At 35.6% G+C, this 20509-nt stretch overlaps 1 protein-coding gene and 1 pseudogene across 2 annotated transcripts in view; one reads left to right on the top strand and one right to left on the bottom strand.

Moving 5' to 3' along the window:
* The window catches only part of LOC145260345 (uncharacterized), a 68879-nt gene extending 48594 nt beyond the window's left edge, over positions 1 to 20285 (bottom strand). The window contains exon 1 of one of the 2 annotated variants that reach the window (XM_080118263.1): positions 19480 to 20285. The gene's annotated coding sequence lies outside the window, so the exon portion shown is untranslated. The remainder of the gene's footprint in view (positions 1 to 19479) is intronic. The other variant, XM_080118264.1, reaches the window with a different exon arrangement.
* LOC145260842 (U2 spliceosomal RNA) lies at positions 2531 to 2664 on the top strand (annotated as a pseudogene).
* Positions 20286 to 20509: the final 224 nt, after the last annotated feature.

Below are 20509 nucleotides of genomic sequence, written 5' to 3'. Positions count from 1 at the left end.
TCTCTCTCTCACACATATTCTCACTTTTATAGGTTATATAGGTTGAGAATTTTTTGCTCTTTCCATCACTCACATTCACACTTTTATAGATATAATACATAGATTATGCCAGATATATTTACATATGTCTGAATACCCAATATACACATTTTCAAATCTGTAGATAAAAAATTAGTTGAATATATAGGTTGAGAATTGTTCTCTCTCTCTCTCTTTCTCTCTCTCTCACACACACATTCTCACTTTTATAGATATAATAGATAGATTATGCTAGATATATTTCCATACGTCTGAATACCCTATATCCAAATTTTCTAATATGTAGATAAAAAATTTGTTGAATATATAGGGTGAGAATTTTCCTTCCTCTCTTTCTCTCTCTCTCTTTCTCACACACACACAAGCTGAAAATTGTTCTCTCTCTCTCTCTGACTCTCTCTCTCTCTCTCTCACACACACACACATGGTCATTTTATAGATATAATAGATAGGTTATGCTAGATATATTTCTATATGTCTGAATACCCTATATACAAATTTTTAAATCTGTAGATAAAAAATTTGTTGAGTATATAGGTTGAGAATTGTTCTTTCTCTCTCTCTCACACACACATTCTCACTTTTATAGATATAATAGATTATGCTAGATATATTTCCAAATGTCTGAATACCCTATATACAAATTTTCAAATCTGTAAAGATAGAATTTGTTGAATATATAGGTTGAGAATTGTTCTCTCTCTCTCTCTTTCACACACATTCTCACTTTTATAGATATAATAGATAGATTATGCTAGATATATTTCCTTATGTCTGAATACCCTATATACAAATTATCAAATCTGTAGATACAAAATTTGTTGAGTATATAGGTTGAGAATTGTTCTCTCTCTCTCTCTCTCTCACTCACTCACTCACTCACTCACTCACAAACACACACACACATTCTACCTTTTATAGATATAATAGATTATGCTAGATATATTTCCATATGTCTGAATACCCTGTATACAAATTTTCAGATCTGTACATAAAAATTAGTTGAATATATAGGTTGAGAATTGTTCTCTCTCTCTCTTCTTTCTCTCTCTTTCACACACATTCTCACTTTTCTAGATATAATAGATAGATTATGCTAGATATATTTCCATATGTCTGAATACCCTATATACAAATTTTATAATCGGTAGATAAAAAATTTGTTGAATATATAGGGTGAGAATTGTACTTACTCTCTCTCTCTCTCTCTCTCTCTCACGCACACATTCTCACTTTTATGGATATAATAGATAGATTATGCTGGATATATTTCCATATGTCTGAATACCCTATATACAAATGGTCAAATCTGTAGATAACAAATTTATTGAATAGATAGGTTGAGAATTGTTCTCTCTCTCTCTCTCGCAACCTTACACACACAACCACACGCAAACATTCTGACTTTTATAGATATAATAGATCGATTATGCTAGATATATTTCCATATGTCTGAATACCCAATATACAAATTTTCAAATCTGTAGGTAAAAAATTTGTTGAATATATAGGTTGAGAATTGTTCTCTCTCTCTCACACACTCACATTCTCACTTTTATAGATATAATGTATAGATTATGCTAGATATATTTCTATATGTCTGAATACCCTATATACAAAGTTTAAAATCCGTAGATAAAAATACGTTGAGTATATAGGTTGAGAATTGTTCTCTCTCTCTCTTACGCACACACACACACACACACACATTTTCACTTTTATAGATATAATAGATAGATTATGCTAGATATATTTCCATATGTCTGAATACCCTATATACAAATTTTCAAATCTGTAGATAAAAAATGTATTGAATATATAGGTTGAGAATTGTTGTCTCTCTCTCTCTCTCTCTCTCTCTCTCTCTCTCTCTCTCTCTCTCTCTCTCTCTCTGGCTACCTCACACACACACACATTTTCACTTTTATAGATATAATAGATAGATTATGCTAGATATATTTCCATATGTCTGAATACCCTATATACAAACTTTCAAATCTGTAGATAAAAAATTTGTTGAGTATATAGGTTGAGAATTGTTCTCTCTCTCTCACACGAAACTGTGCGCTCGGCTTCTTCCCCCCCTTCCCACCCCAAATGCTTGGGAAACTGTGCACTGTTTTTGTTGGTTTTCAAGCTGCCTCTTCCCCCCCCCCACACACACAGTTTAACAGTAGTAGGAGGTCAAGAGAAAGAGGGTGAGAGAGAGAGAAGAGTAAGTTGGTGAGAGAGAGAGAAAAGAGAAAGAGGGTGTTGGTTTTATATTTTTATTATCGTCTAATATTTTGAAAGCTGAATTTCTAATAAAATGTGCATCTATAGGAGATAATGCCTGGGAATGTGTTCCCCCCCCCCCACAGTTTAACAGTGGTGTGACGTCAAGAGAAAGAGGGTGAGAGAGAGGGAAGAGTAAGTGGGTGAGAGAGAGAAAGAGAGAGAAAAAAAAGAAAGACGGTGTTGGTTTTGTGAAAAAAGTTGTTATTTACAATTGTTCGCATTCTTGGCCTTTTGGTCAAGATCAAAGTGTAGTATCTGTTCTTCAGATGCTGCACTTCTATTTCTTGTTCTCTTTCGGTGGAGGAGAAATCCTCCACGACTGAGACAATTTTTATTTTTGTACCTTTTCTCCACGTTAAAAAACGACCCTGGTGTCTAACTCTGTCCCGTGGGGAGGCATAGTAAATAGGTACAATTGTTCGCCATTAGTGGATGTTGACGTCACGTCACGTGACATGACTAAGCGTTTTTTTTTTTTAGTATGAATAACATTTTTTGTTTTAATTATAAAGTCTACACTTAATTTTATAGAAAATGATGTATATATAATAGAAAAAAAAAATTACTGGTTTTGTTGGATTCAAGTGGATCCCCCCCCTCCAGTTTAAGAGATAGCAGGTCACGTGGTAATATACAAAATGGCTAGCGTAAATATAAAGATCGGTTTTTTTATCGACGAATATTTTGAAAGCTGAATTTTTTTTTATTCCTGTACATTTTTTCCTGATATTTTTCGTTAAAACTCTTGTATAAATACTATTTTTAACCAGTTAAATACGTTGGAGACATTGTCATGGAGTTTAATAATCTCTAGAACAAAGCAGAAGAGAAATTACAAAAGTATCGGTAAAACAAAGTGTTTGTTTACATTTGTTCGCCATTACTGGATGTTGACGTCACGTCACGTGACATGACTAAGCGTTTTTGGATTATGTAATATTAACATTAAAATGACAGGTTTTTTGGGGGGCCCCCCTAGGAGAGAAATGATCAGTTCACCCCCTTTTAATGGTCCGTTTGGTGTGGAATTTCGATATTTGTCATGCGGGTGATCAAGGTTCAATATGATACATAATTTGTCAACTTTGGTTGTGTCTGTCAAAAGTTTGAGCTGACGTCACGTCACGTGACACGTATTGAATAACGTTTAAATGACAGGTTTTTTGGGGGGCCCCCCTAGGAGAAAAACGATCAGTTGACCCCTTTCTACTGGTCCGTTTGACGTGAAATTTCGATATTTGTCATCCGGGTGATCAAGGTGCAATATGATACCAAATTTGTCAACTCTGGTTCCGTCTTTCAAAAGTTTTAGCGTTACAAACAAACATACATACATACATACATACACACCGATTTTTGCCTTTTATATATATAGATGATGATGATGATGAGGATTAAGAAGATAATGACAGGTTTTTGGAGGGCCCCCCTTGAAGAAAACTGATCAGTTGACCTACTTTTAGTGGTCCGTTTCACGTGAAATTTCGTTATTTGTCATACGGGTGATGGGGCTTCAAAATGATAGCAAATTTGTCAAGTTTGGTTGTGTCTGTAAAAAGTTTAAGCGTTACATACAAACCTACATACACACAGATGTTTGGGATTTGGGGGCCCCCCTTGAAGAAAACTGATCAGTTGACCCACTTTTAGTGGTCCGTTTGACGTGAAATTTCGATATTTGTCATCCGGGTGATGGGGCTTCAATATGATATCACATTTGTTAACTCTGGTTGTGTCTGTCAAAAGTTTTAGCGTTACAAACAAACATACATACACACAGACGTTTGGCTTTTATATATATAGACTAGCAGGGCTACCCGGCGTTGCTCGGGACCGTATAAACAATGAAAAACAAAAGCAGATATTGAACATATGTTTTATTCTTAGGGGAGAGGAATCTTTTATCTCAAGTTTTAGCGTTACAAACAAACATTTGTCTTTTATATATATAGATAATGACAGGTTTTTTGGGGGCCCCCCTCGAAGATAACTGATCAGTTGACCAACTTCTAGTGGTCCGTTTGACGTGAAATTTCGATATTTGTCATCCGGGTGATGGGGCTTCGATATGATACCAAATTTGTCAAGTTTGGTTCCGTCTTTCAAAAGTTTTAGCGTTACAAACAAACATACATACATACACACAGACGTTTGGCTTTTATATATATAGACTAGCAGGGCTACCCGGCGTTGCTCGGGACCGTATAAACAATGAAAAAACAAAAGCAGATATTGAACATATGTTTTATTCTTAGGGGAGAGGAATCTTTCATCTCAAGTTTTAGCGTTACAAACAAACATTTGTCTTTTATATATATAGATAATGACAGGTTTTTTTGGGGCCCCCCTCGAAGATAACTGATCAGTTGACCAACTTCTAGTGGTCCGTTTGACGTGAAATTTCGATATTTGTCATCCGGGTGATGGGGCTTCAATATGATACCAAATTTGTCAAGTTTGGTTCCGTCTTTCAAAAGTTTTAGCGTTACAAACAAACATACATACATACACACAGACGTTTGGCTTTTATATATATAGAAGATAATGACAGGTTTTTGGAGGGCCCCCCTTGAAGAAAACTGATCAGTTGACCTACTTCTAGGTATCCGTTTGACGTGAAATTTCGTTATTTGTCATCCGTGTGATGGGGCTTCAAAATGATAGCAAATTTGTCAAGTTTGGTTGTGTCTGTCAAAAGTTTTAGCGTTACATACAAACCTACATACACACAGATGTTTGGGATTTGGGGCCCCCCCCCTTGAAGAAAACTGATCAGTTGACCCACTTTTAGTGGTCCGTTTGACGTGAAATTTCGATATTTGTCATCCGGGTGATGGGGCTTCAATATGATACCACATTTGTCAACTCTGGTTGTGTCTGTCAAAAGTTTTAGCGTTACAAACAAACATACATACACACAGACGTTTTGCTTTTATATATATAGAAGAAGTATTTTCATTTGGACGCAGATGCGTACATCATACAGATTTTTCTTTCTTTTTTTTTTTTCTTTTTTTTTTTTTTAATATAAGGGCAATTCTGGACAAGAACCCGATATTTATTTATGCACCACAATATGGTTGGAGTGAAAATGCGAATGATGAGTTTTATGAAGGGCTTATTTACAGTAATTTGTAAAATTAATGTGAAAGAATTAATTTGAGCGGCCATATTGGAAAAATAGTTTTATGAAGTACCTATTTACTATGCCTCCCCACCTGATTTTGGGAAAAAGGAAAGGAAAGTCATCTCGTTATGTATAAAAAGACAGAAAGTTCTGGAGTAATGTGACAGTAATACTTTGTGAAAAAAATTGCAACACGGCACAAACCAGTTATTTTGGATTTCATGCTGACTAAACTTCATATTTTTGGAGAGACATAGATCAGTAGAAAATCGTTTTTAAGTGATTAATAGGAATTCATAAACATTACAATGTAAATCTAGTATGAATTATTGTTGAGTTATCTCCTTTTGTTTATTAACATTTTTTTTTTTTCAAAATGACTGGCGAGACAGTCACTTCTCAAATACTCATAAAACTTATTGATAGGAATATGGAAGGAGAAAGAATTTTAGAATTTTTTTTTGCAATGTATTATATTATGGCCCGGGCAACGTCGGATGATCCCAAGTAGAGAGGTGAGTGACCGACATTTGAACTGGTGACAATGTTATGGAAATAACAAGTGTGAAATATTTTGAAATAGTATCGGAATTTAATGTAGAAATAATTAAGCCAGAAATATGTAAAACAATAAAATATTTAGCAGGATGTTTAATAATGGAGGAGTGTGATGTTTTGTTTTAATACACAAAGATACCTGGCAAAAGACCAGGCAAAGATCTTTGGTTGCCATAGATACATGATGTAACGAGTTTACAGACACTTTAGAAAGTTAGCTAGTATTGAGTCTATAAACACTAGAGGACGACCTCCAATCTGTAGTGGAATGGGGACAAAAATGGATGGTTACATTCAATGCTGCCAGGACTAAACTTGTTTCCTTCAATAACTACAAGAAACCCTCTCTACCACCAATAGCAATGGCCAAAAACTCTTTATCTGAAAGTACATCTTTTAAACTCCTTGGCCTAACGTTCACAGGAAACATGAGTTGGAACAATTACATTGAGAACATTACCAGGACCGCTGAGAAAAAGGTGGGTTCTCTCTACCATGCTAGAAAACTACTAACGCCCGAAAGTATCCTATACCTCTATAAGGCCACCATTCGCCCATGTATGGAGTATTGTTGTCCTATTTGGGCTGGTGCATCTGCTACTAATCTCTCACTCCTAGACAATGTTCAAAAGAGAGTCGCCAACCTGATAGGTCCTGAACTGTCATCTAAGCTTCAGCCTCTGTCCCATCAACGAAATGTAGCATCCCTCTGCCTGTTCTACAAGTACTTTAACAGTGAATGCTCTGATGAACTGCAAGCACTTGTACCCTCTCGTCGTAAATACCCCCAACAAACCCGACATCCAGCAAAATCCCACCCCTTCACAGTTGAGATCCCTGGATGTAAGAGAGCCTTCTACTCCAGTAGTTTCTTCCCCAGAACCATTAGACTTTGGAATTCCTTTCCGGGTCCCTGCTTCCCCAACTGTACTGACATGCAGAAGTTCAAGTTTAACGTGAACCGACCTCTTGCTGCCCAACTCCCCACATAGTACCCCCTGTAGCTTATGTCCCTGATAGTAGCCCCCTACATCAAAGTGGCAATGTGCCTTGTTTGGGGTGAAAATGTAATAAAAAAATTTTTTTTTAAATAATGGATGGCTGAAAGAGATGGTCGACAGACAGGATGACACCCTGCAGGGGCAAGATCGATAATTAAGATGTAGAGAGGCCTGTATCAATGTTCAACTTTTTTTAAAATGGGAACAATATTCTGGAATAAAGGTTGTCAAAAAACTTGAGGTTTATTGTTCTGTGGTAGAATTTTCATTGTAGATTTTGATCCAACACGATCAAAGATAGGCCAAATGTGTTCCCTAATTGGCCAAATGTGATAACCCCATGGAATGGTATCCGTCTCTTTTGTTGAAGATATGTTTTCCTTTGTCTGACAAGAGACAAAGATGTTTATTCTGTCCTTTATTTGTCGTTATATGTGAACATAAACAAGATAAGTTTTTTTGTGACATTTTGAAAACCAGGTGATAACATGAAAATACATGTATGAAGAATTCAATAAGACACTCGTTACATACATGTGCATATATGTACAGAATATATACACATCCCCAGGGAATACAACAAATGGACATGTTGGTTGCAAATACCCACTTTGCAAAAAGGGAAAAATCACCTTGTTGCATATGAATCTGATATAGTAAAAACTCAAATCTATTGGTTATGAAAAAAAAAAGACAGAAAACTCTTGAATGATATGAAAGCAATTGAATTTGTGAAGAAATTGTGACAATGTGGTTTCAATGAAGATGAAAAAGACGTATGAAAGGATTATTATTACAATAATTTTGATCAGAAGAAATATTGTGGCAGAAGATTAGAATGAACATGCAGTAATTTTATGTTTCCAGTTCTTTATATCTTTTAATATTTATTTATATTGTTCTTGTTTTTGTTTTTATCAAGGTAGATCTACCCTACCTCCAGTCATTCTTGAAAAAGTTTTAATGCTGAAAAATTTCTGAAAAAGTTTATGTACTTCAAGTTGTTTATATCTTCAAATATTTATTTATGTTATTTGCAGAACATAATTGAGTTTTTCAAAGGGAAAGGAAAAACAATAACATCAATGTTTAGTGCATTTTTGGTCAGGAAGCCTGAACTAATAGCACCAGAACAAGTATTACCACCTCGGGTCAGCAGACCTGCGAGCAACGGTAACTAAGGGTCAACTCCACATTTCCCGCACCTCCAAATCGGACCTCACCACTGGATGTCTTTTAAGGTGATACACAGGACTGAGCATTCTGGAAAGAGCCCTGATAGTCTTGAGGATGTTCATGAAGGAAAGTAAAGGAGACTAGAAAGTGGGTCTTGGGTTTACTTTCGGCAGCCTTGCAATTCTCACTTTCCTTATTTTGTTCTATTAATCCTTACATTTCATAAGATGTGTTTCTGACAAAGGGGGAAGATTTGCTGTTTTCTGGGTTGGAATCTATCTATGTAACATTTCTTGTTGGCTAATTTTTTACTTTGAAGTAGTTTTGTTTTTCTTATTTTTTTAGCTTATTACATCAACTGGCTTCATGCCTTGTCTGGAGCGATTTCCATTTAAAAAAAAAAATGTGGATTTAGTGATAAGAATATGAGAAGAGAAAGAATCTTGAAATTTGGTCTTTCCATTGACATGTTGATTGTAAATAGTTTTCTTCATTATATTTATTCATCTATTTGCAGATTGTTATTCTAATCTTTATAGTTGTTATTGTTTTACCACATTTCGGACAACTCACTGGCCTTCTTCAGGTGATCAACCATGGCAGAATAGGAATGCTGAGTCTTGTAACTGTATCTCCAGTAATTACTGCCTTCCATAGTTGGCGTTGTCTCTGACCTACTTTGGGTAGGATTAAAACCGTTATCGTCAGACAATGTTCAGCTGGAACCATAGCGACTCACTGCCTCTATCCACGTTATCACAGGCCCTGACGGTCGATATATATATATAACTATCTTATTATGCATGAATCTAGAACAGCAACAGTAGGAAAAGGAAAAGACAGCTTTTGAATGATGTGAACAATTGTTATTTTTGACTTTTAGTTGGAAATAACTCAAGAGGTATAAAAAAAATTGTTATCCTCAAGAGAAAGGTTGAATAAAGAATGCTTGAAACGTGAGTTTAGTCACAAAAAGTTTGGTTAGCAGATCTACTTTCTTGGGTTTACTTTCGGCAACCTCGCAACCACGCAACCCCGCAACCCTGCAACCCTGCAACCCCGCAACCTCGCAACCCTGCAACCCTGCAACCTCGCAACCTCGCAACCCTGCAACCTCGCAACCTCGCAACCCCGCAACCTCGCAACCACGCAATCTATTTCCCTTATTTTGTCCTTTTGCCCTCATATTCCAGGAACGGTGTTTCTGACAAAGAGGGAAGAATTGCTGTTTTCTCAGTCAGAATCTATTCCATCTAACATTTATCGTTGGCAAGTTTTTAACCTTGAAGTATTTTCTTTTTAGCTATATTACATTTCTGACATCTCAACCTTTTTTTTTTTGTTTGAGTATGTTAAACGCAAGTTAAATTAACTCCAAACAAAAGTATAAACTTTAGTAACCAGGTAAAGTAAAAAAAAATAAATAAATAAAAAGTAAAAAGTAAATCAGGGATTTGTACCGAGTTCATTGTTTCGTTGTTACAGTTTTTTTTAGTTTTTTTTTATTGCATTTTCACCCCAAACTGAGGCCCCAGCTTGCGGCCTTTGGGGAGTGTGGAGCCACCCTTTAATTGCCATTGCTCCCAGGTCCACTCTGACTTGGAGTGGTAGTACCTGTTAGGGTCCCAACTATGGGTTTAATAGAAACCGACTTGCAAAAAACAAATATATTCTATCAAAAAAATTTTCTTCAAAATCACCGGATTCGGCATTAAATAACCTGGAAACGGTTGATATGCCGTAAAACAAAAACAACCAAACAACCAATCACCCCAAACAAGGCACAGTGCCACTTTGATGTAGGGGTTACTATCTGAGACATAAATTGCAGGGACACTATGTAGGGAGTTGAGCAGCAAGATGTCTGTTTACATTACACTTGTCAGTGCAGTCAGTGAAGCAGGAACCTGGAAGGGACTTCCAAAGTCTAGAAGTTCTGGGGAAGAAACTCTTAGAGTAGAAGGCTTCCTGGTATCTGGGATCTCTGTGTAGGGGTGTGATTTTGCTGCATGCCAGGTTTGTCGGAAGTATTTACATCGAGTGGGTACAAAGGCTTGTAGCTTGTCGGAGCTTCTACCATTAAAATACTTGCAAAACAAGCAGATGGATGCAACATGTTGTTGATGAGACAGAAGTTGAAGCCTAGCTGACAACTTGGGACCTATTAGGTTGTTGACTCTCTTTTGAACCTTGTCCAGGAGGGAGAGATTAGTAGCAGATGCACCAGCTCAAATTGTTTGGAAGAGATGCTGTAACCCTCAGCCTTCTTCAGTTGCGTCTTTGAATTATACATTTGATTAACGACGGTAGATTCTTTTTGTTCCTTCAACCGTGACCAGATATGTTATTCTTAGTTATTATTGCATGCAGTAAGGATGTTAGATATTGACCAGACGATGCCGAAGGGATTCTGGTCGATGATTATTATGACTATTCAAGCCAAAAATGTTTTGCCAGCTAAAATATGTTTTAGAATAATTAAAATATTTAGATATTTATTTACATTTAATAGTTACCAGGAATGTGAACTTAAAAATGTTATTATAACAATTTAATTGACAACTTAGAAATAATGGCATGTAAAAACATCAGGTGATTATCTTAGTGACATATACTAATGATGTCATTTAGAGGAGGAGATGGTCTTTTTTGATACGTAGAAATGAGTTGTCGAGAGTGCTGTTTTGAAAATGGAACGGAACTTTAAATTTCGTTTCGTTTTAATCTTTTTTTTTAAATTGTGCATGCACTAACAAAATCAAAAACTCACCATACACATTTCAAATGTCAACTTTTATAGTTTTTTGGGTATGCTAACAAGGTTGTGGGTGTTTATTCGAAAAGCCATTCTTAACATAGGAAGGTTGGGGTGTTTATTCCGAAAGCCGTTCTTCGTTGTCAGCATATCCGAAATCCTATGAAAATCAACATTTCCAATGTGAACGGTGAGTTGGACTAGGTGTATCAGAATTTTGAGGGAATTTTTGACACCCCTCACACAAAACTGCGAATAAAATATTTAAAAAAACTCGTAATTTCTCTTTTTAAAGTGGGTTGTTTATTTTCTTTATGGAATATACTTCCAAAATAAACTATTAAAGTTGTTTAAAAAATAATAGAAATATCATTTTTTATTTTTTAAAAACAGTGTTTACAAAGTGCCGGTGCGCCTTCATGCAGCCATTTTTTTTACATAAAGAAATCAATTGAATTTTACGAGTTAAATATTTTTCAATTTTTAAACTTTAAAAATCTATCAAAATTTTTCTATTAGTTCAATTTTTATGATATTTTCAGGGTCAATGTGAAATTTTATGTTCTTTCCAATAAACCAAATATAATATTTTGGACAAACATCTTTTTTTAAATTCACCCCATCCCCCATTTTGAAATGTGTATTAAAATTTTAATAATTAATTTATGTACCAAAGTTTTATATATCACAAATTGGAGATAAAAGATCAATAAATAAAATATTCTAATTTAAAACAAAAAAAAGAATGTTTTTTTAGAAATTTACCTGTAAAGTCCAAAGTGTAAAACCTTTTTTTTTTTTAAAAAAACATGTTGAATTTTTTTTTTTAAGTGGAAACTTATGTTATGCTTAGTAAATACGGGATGCTTACAACAATTTTTTCTATTTCATTCAATGTTTTCTTTTTTCAGATATAAAAAAAATTCAGTCGATAAAGAAGTATTAAAATATATCAATCAAAACTCATGTATTTCATTAAGAGAATTATAAAAAAAAAATCGGTTAACTGATTATTTTGTTTAACAATAAAAACTTATAAGTGAATGTGTTCGGTTTTTAAGTACGGAGGACTGAAATACTAAATTTAGTTTACAGCACGCATTAAAAAGATATAAATTATGTCCCTTCAAGGCGCTGGAATATAAAGGCGAATAAAATCAGACTTGTCTCCCTTTATTTGAACAGTTAAAAAAAAATGTGAGTTCGCGTTTGTTTTTAATCCTTGTTTAAAAAAGTATTTTATTTAAAAAGGACATGGAATATAAGTATAAATATGAATAAATTCTTAACAATGAACAATTGAACTCATCGAATGCTAGTTTTTATATGTAAGTATATTTTTGGAATTCATATATATTTTTTATAATCGAAGGAAGTAAAATTTTGTTATTTTTTAAAAATCTTTTTTAAGGAAAACCGATTTAAAAAACAAATATTGCATAATTTGCTATTAAACCTGTGATTTTTTAAAATTTTGGTTTTTGCTCCTTTAATTAAAAAAAAAAATTAGGGTTTGAATTACATTTTTCAAGAAGTTATAAGTTTCGAAAGACAGTAAGTTTAAATACTCCAGTGTTTACCACAAATTTTTACTGACGATTTCTGACACTGCTAGAGTTGGTCTTAATGTAAAAATTAATAGCAAAAATTTTACCAAATTAACTTTTTTCGTTTAAAAATTATACTATTTCATTTTTGTTAAGAAAATTTTATTTTTATAAAAAAAATCTTTTTATATATAAAAAGTACGATTGTTTAATTTTATTCTTTCGATTACTGTAGATTATATTGGCACATGCGCAATTAAAAAAAGATTAAAACAATGAAATTTAAATTTCCATTCCATTTTCAAAACAACCCCAAAACAGAGTGCTTTCGACAAGTTATACCCGAGTTAGTGTTCAGAGTTTGAAGGAGAGAGCTGAGGTGCCGATCGGTCGAATGATTCAAAGCATCCAGGGAGGGGTGTAGCGAGGGATCCAACACCTATCAAATATAGGAATCAGCTTTGCAACATTCAAAGAAGGGGGAAAAGAAACACTGTGGAATAAAATTTTGCCGAAAATAAAACAGTTCCTGGAGGGAATTTCCATTGCAGCAATGCAGCATTTCCATCAAAACAAAGTTAAAGATGGAGCAGATATGTTCCCGATTGGCCAGATGTTGAATCCCAAATAAATGTTATTCGTCCTTTGTGTTGTAAAGGTACTTATGTATATTATTGTCCCATTATGAATTGTATTTAAATGTACATACACACACAACAAACTTTAGCTAGACGGTCATAGATATACACGTATATACACATGTATATACACTCACAATCATACACTCACATACAATCACAACACTAGACGATAATAGAAGCTCATAAATATATACACGATTTACATTCCCTCCATGTTATACAGACGCCCACAACATTACAAGGATTGAACGTTCAACCTTCAGACGACTGTCACTAAAAAGTGATTGTTAACTAACGCTGTTAACCATTTTTTTTTTTTTTTTACTCATGTTCACCCCTTACAAAGCATATCGCCACTTGGACGTAAGGGGCCACTATTTGGGGCCATGTCTAGGAAAGATTAACAAGATATTTGTTTATGTTACATTTAAACATCTGCATATCAGTACAGCCAGGGAAGCAGGCAGCAGGAAGGGAATTCCAAAGTCTAGCTGTTCTGGGGAAGAAACTATTAGAATAGAAAGCTTTCTGGCATTTAGGGACATCAACAGTAAAGGGGTGAGATCTTAGTGCTAAGCGGTTTTGTCGGGGATATGTACGTCGAGGGGATACAAGTGAAACGAGTTCATCAGAACACATTCCATTAAAATATTTGTAAAACAGGCACAGTAATCCATTAGACCATGGATCCATATGGACAATTCTAACTAACATTATTCTGGGGATTTATGGTCCAATTCAGGAGGTGGGTTAGGGTTAGATGACCTAAGCTATATGGTCAAGAACTGGATAACCATTTTGGTATTTTATTGATTTTTTTTAAATCTTTTTTTACTCCAAACAAGGCATATTGCCACCAAAGTTAAGCAACATTGATCCTGATCAGTACCAGATGGGTGACTAATTTTGACAAGGACAACTAGGGACTGCTTGTGAATTTGATATTCCCATGAAACTTCCACCTTCAGAGGAAAACGATTCAACCAGCCTTGGATGAATGCTGCTTCGGTACAGTACAGTATGGTACACTAAAGAAGAAAAACACTCTTTAAAAAGGGAAGTATGAGGTGCCATCAATAAATTTCCAGACATTTTCTGTACAGACATTGTCATAGAATCTTGAAAATTCAGTATATTATTGCTAAACATCTTATGAGATAACTGACCAATTTTTATGATTTCAGGTTCAAAAAAACAGCTAAAGCAGGAATTGTAATACGCTCTACTAAAGCATGATTATTACAGCTGGTGAATTTCAAAAATGCAATCTGGATGTGAAGACACTTTAGAAAAACGATATGCAATAAAATTTTGTTTTGAACTTGGAAAAAATGCAACAGAAACATATGGAACGCTTCAGACTGCCTTTGGACCATCTTGCATAAATTGAACAACGAAAACACAATGTCAAAATAAAGGATTTATAAATGGATGCGAGCAACACATACAGGAAGAGTTAAACAAAAGTTTGAGCCTAAAAGTTAAAAAGTTAAATAACAGAAAAAAGAAATAGGAACAGTCACATTATGTAACTAAAACCCTGACGGTGACGGTGGTTTAGTGGTTAATGACATGCCCTGAATTCGAATTCAGTTGATTCCACAAAAACCACTCTCACTTCGGATGTTGGCAACCTTCAGTTAGTCCCTCATGTAAGAATCTGATGTCTTTCTAGAAATAATTCTGACTAGAAAAATATTGGGAAAACCAATGCCAACAGTAGAATCTTTGGATTCATATGATGATGATGATGATGATGACGACGACGACGACGACGACGACGATGTCCAGACTAGATGTAAAGCCAGCCTCTTGTCAGGTAGACACTAATATACTGCATGAGTGATAAAACAGAGGACATTATTGACATATTTAAGCTCTTGCTTGGCGAAGCAAAAAAACTTTAACATATGTCAAAGTTTAAAGGTAACACAAACGCAATATACGAACAAGTAAGGTTCAAGCAGAGGAGCCAGTTTTTTTGTTTTTTTTATTTCTTTTTTACCTCACTGCTAGTACTATTTCGGATCATGTCTACGAGGAGTTGAGCAGCGGGGATGTCTGTTCATATTACATTTAAACTTCTCCAGGTTAGTACCGTCAGGGAAGCAGGAAACAAAGAGGGAATACCAAAGTTTAGCAGTTTGAGGGGAGAAACGATTAGAGTAGAAGGCATCTAGAGACCTCAACAGTGAAGGGGTGAGATTTTGCTGCTTGTTGGGTTAGTTGGGAGTGTGTATGTCAAGGATTTACAAGTGCTATGAGTTCATTAGAGCACATCAGGCAGTTGATTCTTTTATCACAGACTTCCACGTACAGACGGAAAACCTCCATGAAGAACTCATTTGTGACGGAATCATAGTCGGATGCATAAATTCAGAGTCTTCAAATGAATCCAAACCTTACCACAGATGAGGGTGCCATACGCACATGCAATATGAGGTGATTAAATCATAACAATGTCTCCTATGATCTAAATTAATAGTGAACAGACAAGGCGAAACCTGGATGAGAATCTCACTATGAGAATCAGCAGAAGAAAAACAAATAAACAGCAGAATGGACCAGAAGCTGGATGCCATTGTTACAATAACAAGATTTGCTATTAGAGACCTGCATGCCATTTTCAGTCATCAGCCACAATTGTAGCATGATTTGACCACTATGCTCAAAAGACTACGCTGATTTCGGCACATTCTTCACTGTCCGCCAAATGAGTTCACTTGCCAACTGGTGGCTCCAAATACACCCACTGACTGGAAGAAATGGAGAGGAGGATGACTTAAAACCTAGCTGTCAACAGTCAAAGCAGATCTGAAGCGTATGTTTCAAGCTCTTGAATCTTTAGTGTCTGTCGCTAGAATCGAGATTGGCTCTCTCATTCAGACGACTTGGCTGCTGACTAACATAGATGGGCCGCACTGGTGCAGGTTGTGGTGAATTCATCTGGAGAGGGGTCACCTCACACTGGATGAATGCTGCCATAGATACAAATATGGTCAATGTTGCCATGCAAAAAGACTACACAAGGTTCGGTACAGTGAAAATGACCAGAGTGCATACTTTGGTGTTGTCCTGATGATAACAGAAATTAACAAACCTTAACAAGCCGATATCAATGCCGATGGAGTATGACTGCTGTTTTTGAGCATGTCTACAAACAAAAGATTAGTATACAATTGAATTTTTCCAAATACTCTAATCACTGCGCCACAGGTCCTTGTGCTCCACAGTTGTAAAAGTAACATTCTTCTAAATGCTGAAGGTTCAATCCTCAGTGTGGCAACCTAGAATACAACTGCGAATTACTTAGGACCTCTATCCAGTCGTGGCTGACAGAACAAGAACATGCTAACCTCCCTATGAATTAAATAAAGAGTTCCGTTTGAAATTCTATGCAGATTCCCCGAGTTCAACAAGATACAACTGAAGAAGGTTAGAGATTACATTAACTGAAATGTGAAAATGGCACTCAAGATCAGAACAGTAATCCAAAGAACCCTAATAATATGCTGGTTCTCGTGAGTGGCCAAAGTTAAGCAATGTTGAGCCTGGTCAGTACCAGATGCACTTGTACTGTTCCAACAACTTCTGGAAGGCTCCATGGAAGTCCTGTGTGAGCGTGCCTATGCCGCTCATCACAACCTCTTTCATCTCAGTTGTCGATAACGATAACCTCTAAGGAATAACCAAAAGTCACCGGGAGCAAGGTCTGGACTATAGAGAAGGTGAGGAACTGTCTTGATGTCCATCTTGATCAAATAGTCTGTGACAAGAACAGAGCACCATTGAGACAAACTTTGCGTAAATCTTCCACATCTTCAGTTCCACGCAAATAATTGTGTTCACAGTTCCCACACTGACATCAAACTGTGCACATTGTCTCAATAGACACACGACGGTCCTTATCCGTGAAATTCTTTATTTGGCCAATTAACTCTGGTGTTCTGACTTCCTTACTCCTTTTACACCTCTCATCATCACTCACAGACTCCCTACCTTCCTTGAATCTCTTATGCCACTCAAAAATTGATGTTCAATTCAAGCAATATGGTTCAAAAGCAGTTTGAAGCATTCCATACGTTTCTGTAGCATTTTTTTCCAAATTCAAAACAGAATTTTATTGCATATCGTTCTCCTAAAGTGTTCTCACGTCCAGATTGCATTTTTAAAATTTACCAGCTGTGACAATCAAGCTTTAGTAAGGTGTATTCCAATTCCTGCTGTAGCTGTTCATTTGAACTTTTTTTTTTTTTTTTTTTTTACACAGTGATCACCACTTATCAAGGCCCGGAAGCCACTCAGGGATAAGGGTTATTGCAAGTACATTACGTTAGTGTGGAGATTTGATGAAATGTTTAATTAAAAGGGCGGTTCATTAGGAATTTGTTAACATTGGACTTGAAGACATCCAAGTTGTAGTCCGGAGGGAAGCAGGCAGACGGAACAGAGTTCCACAGGCGTGCAGTTCTAAGAAAGAAACTTTGTTCATGGAATCCGCGTTTTGAAATCAAAAATTAATCACTCATCTCATAAGATGTATAGTAATAACTAGGGCTAGGACAACAGCATATTCTTTTCATTGTTTTGACTCTCGAGTGTGTATTCGATGATATCTTATATAGAGTGATATGTGGTTCTCGGAACGGTGTCTCACTGTGTCGGATATATACTCGAGAGTCAAAACAATGATAAGAATATTCTGTTGTCATAGCTCTAGTGAATTTTCAAGAGTCTGTGACAATTTTAAATGCCTGTACAAAAAAGTCTGGAAACTTATTGAAGGCACCTGGTAACTTGTGAAGAAGAATAATTCGCCTCGATTTGAGTACATGCTGCTGCTGCTGCTGATGATGATGATGATAACTTTTAGACTTTTGCGCGAGTGTCTTTTCCGACTTTCCTAGGAATTTTCAAATCTATAAATAGCAATCACACACGCATATACACAGGCTGATCCTCGGGCACGAGCTTATATCAGAATGGACTACGGTTCTGTTTGACTCCAGGAGGCCATCCTTTCGGGTATTATCTCCTCGTTCAGGAGGTGAGATTGGTTTGTTGCCGCTCGCCTAGGGCTCCCTTGCCGGGAAATGCCGACGGATCCCATAACGGCAAATTTTACGCCCATTTAGAGAGTTCCTTCTGGAGTCCCCCGATGTTAAATCCGACTTAGTGCATTTCTTATTAGAAGGTCATCCATCCTTTAGGTGGAGAAGAAGTGGATTTCCCCATTTTGAAATTTAATTTGAATGAAATTGAGTTTCAAGGGTTAGGACCCTTATAAAACCTATAGATTATACTAAAAAAAACTTGGCATGAAGAAAAAAAAGTACGCAGAGAAGGTACCGGGCTGAAATAATAACGTTATTATTTAGAAACCCATTCTTAACATGAGGAGGGAGGTTTTTTGTAACTATTCTGTACTTTCACCAAATAATTTAATAAACTAAAGATATTATAAAACTTGAATTTAACTTGAAAATGCTATTTTAAAAAATTAAAAAATAGCACGGTACCTTCTCTACATAAGTACCGAATAAAATAAAACAATATATGTTAGAATTTAGATGGAGGATTAGTTTTGTATATAAATTTAACGATGGGACATTCTAGCGTTTTAGGGCAATTAACTGATTTACATATTGAAGATAACTCCTGTGCGTTTTGTTTTTAGGAGGGAATAGGCGATTACGTGTGGTTTTACGACTCTATCACGCGGACTTAAAGTGGCAAAAGGTTTTGATTAACTACCCTAAGAAGTTAGAATGGCAAGGAAATGGGAAATCATTTTACATTAAATTCATATATGGAACTGATCCCCACTCTAAAATAATTTTTTCAGGTAATCATCTAAAAAAAATAGAATCTATGGTGGCGAGGGGAATCAACAGAGGATGTTAATCTACAAATTTACTAAATCATTTTGTCCTTGTCTAAATCGAATTCAAAATCAAATTTTAATTCGCTCAAAAAAACACATTAACGCTACCAGTCACTAACCTTAAGTCCGAGTAGCAATACAAAAAAATGAATAAAAAATAAAAACATGTCTTTTGTTTTACTTGTGTGTGTGTGTGTGTGTGTGTGTGTGTGTGTGTGTGTGTGTGTGTGTGTGTGTGTGTGTGTTTTGTTCGGGACCGTTCAACTTTTTAAAGGAGCCTTAAGAAGCTTGATTTCGCTCCAACCTCGTGTTACATTCGTTTCCCGTGGAAACAAAAGTAAATATCACACAAACGGTTTTTAAAATCTACAATTCCAAGTCTATTAACAAACGAATAAAAATTGAATATATCGTGATTGTTGCTTTAAAATATTAAAACATGGAAAAGAAAGAACTGTGAAGTTTTAAAGTTACCTTTTTTTGTGTTTGTTTGTTTTTGAAAACCTTTGGAATTGACACACGTGATGATGAACTTGAAGAAGATGAAGAAATCCGGAATTCTATTCCTCAGGAAACGCGAATAATACTAGTAATAATGTTTTTTTCCCTTCTTTTTTTTTTTTTTTCTTCGATGCTTTAGGAACAGAATGAACTTATTTTGGAATGTTGTACATCGCAGTAGTGATGTTAAAGTTTTTTTGTTTTTAATGTCGGCAAGGAGAAAAGAAGTTGTGCGTTCGTCCGAACTTTTAACGTTTTAAAAGCATTGGTAAAAGTGGGTTCGTGTGTGTATGTGCACGTGCGTGTGTGAGAGAGAGCGCGCACGTGCGTACGTTGTCAGTAACACTCTTATCTTTCCCTCCCCTTTCCTAAGAATGATTAATACGACCTCCTTATCCCCCCCCCCTCTCAAAAAAGGAAAGAAAAAAGAAAGAGGTAAAAAGAAAGGATGTTGTTCTTGTAGAGGATGAAGAACGGAAGTAAGTAAAGCTTTGGACTTCCCCGAAAGCAACAACTCGTTAAGAAGAAGAAGGGGTGAGGTAGAAGGGGAAAGAGAGATAGAGAGGCGGGAGTAATTATAGAAGGAGTGAGAAAGAAAGAAAGAAAGAAAGAAAGAAAGAAGAAAAAGAAGAAGAGGAAGAAGAAAAAGCAAGAATGGCTGAAGACAGAGAAATAGGGGAGAAGGAGAAAAAACAGAAGAGAAGAAAAAGAAAAAAAGGAAGAAGAAAAGGAAAAGAAAATGGAAAATGAGGAAGAAGAGATCTTAGTAAAAAAAAAAATGGCACAGAATAGCGCGTATACAAAAGGATAGAAAGAAAGAAAAAAGGGAAGGAAGGAAAAGACTGAAAGAAGGAACGGAAATCAGAGACAGAAGAATGAAAGAAGAATTTGACAAAACGGAAAATAAAAAAATAGCAAATAAAAACGAGAATGATGGGGAGAGGGTAAATATGAACGGAAAAAGAGTTGAAGTTTGTGAATAAAAATGAAAGAAAAAAATGAA

Source organism: Euprymna scolopes, chromosome 36, assembly GCF_053919585.1.
Source record: "Euprymna scolopes isolate OS-2025 chromosome 36, ASM5391958v1, whole genome shotgun sequence".
NCBI classification, from domain to species: domain Eukaryota; kingdom Metazoa; phylum Mollusca; class Cephalopoda; order Sepiida; family Sepiolidae; genus Euprymna; species Euprymna scolopes.
This window is presented reverse-complemented; position numbering and strand designations above follow the sequence as displayed.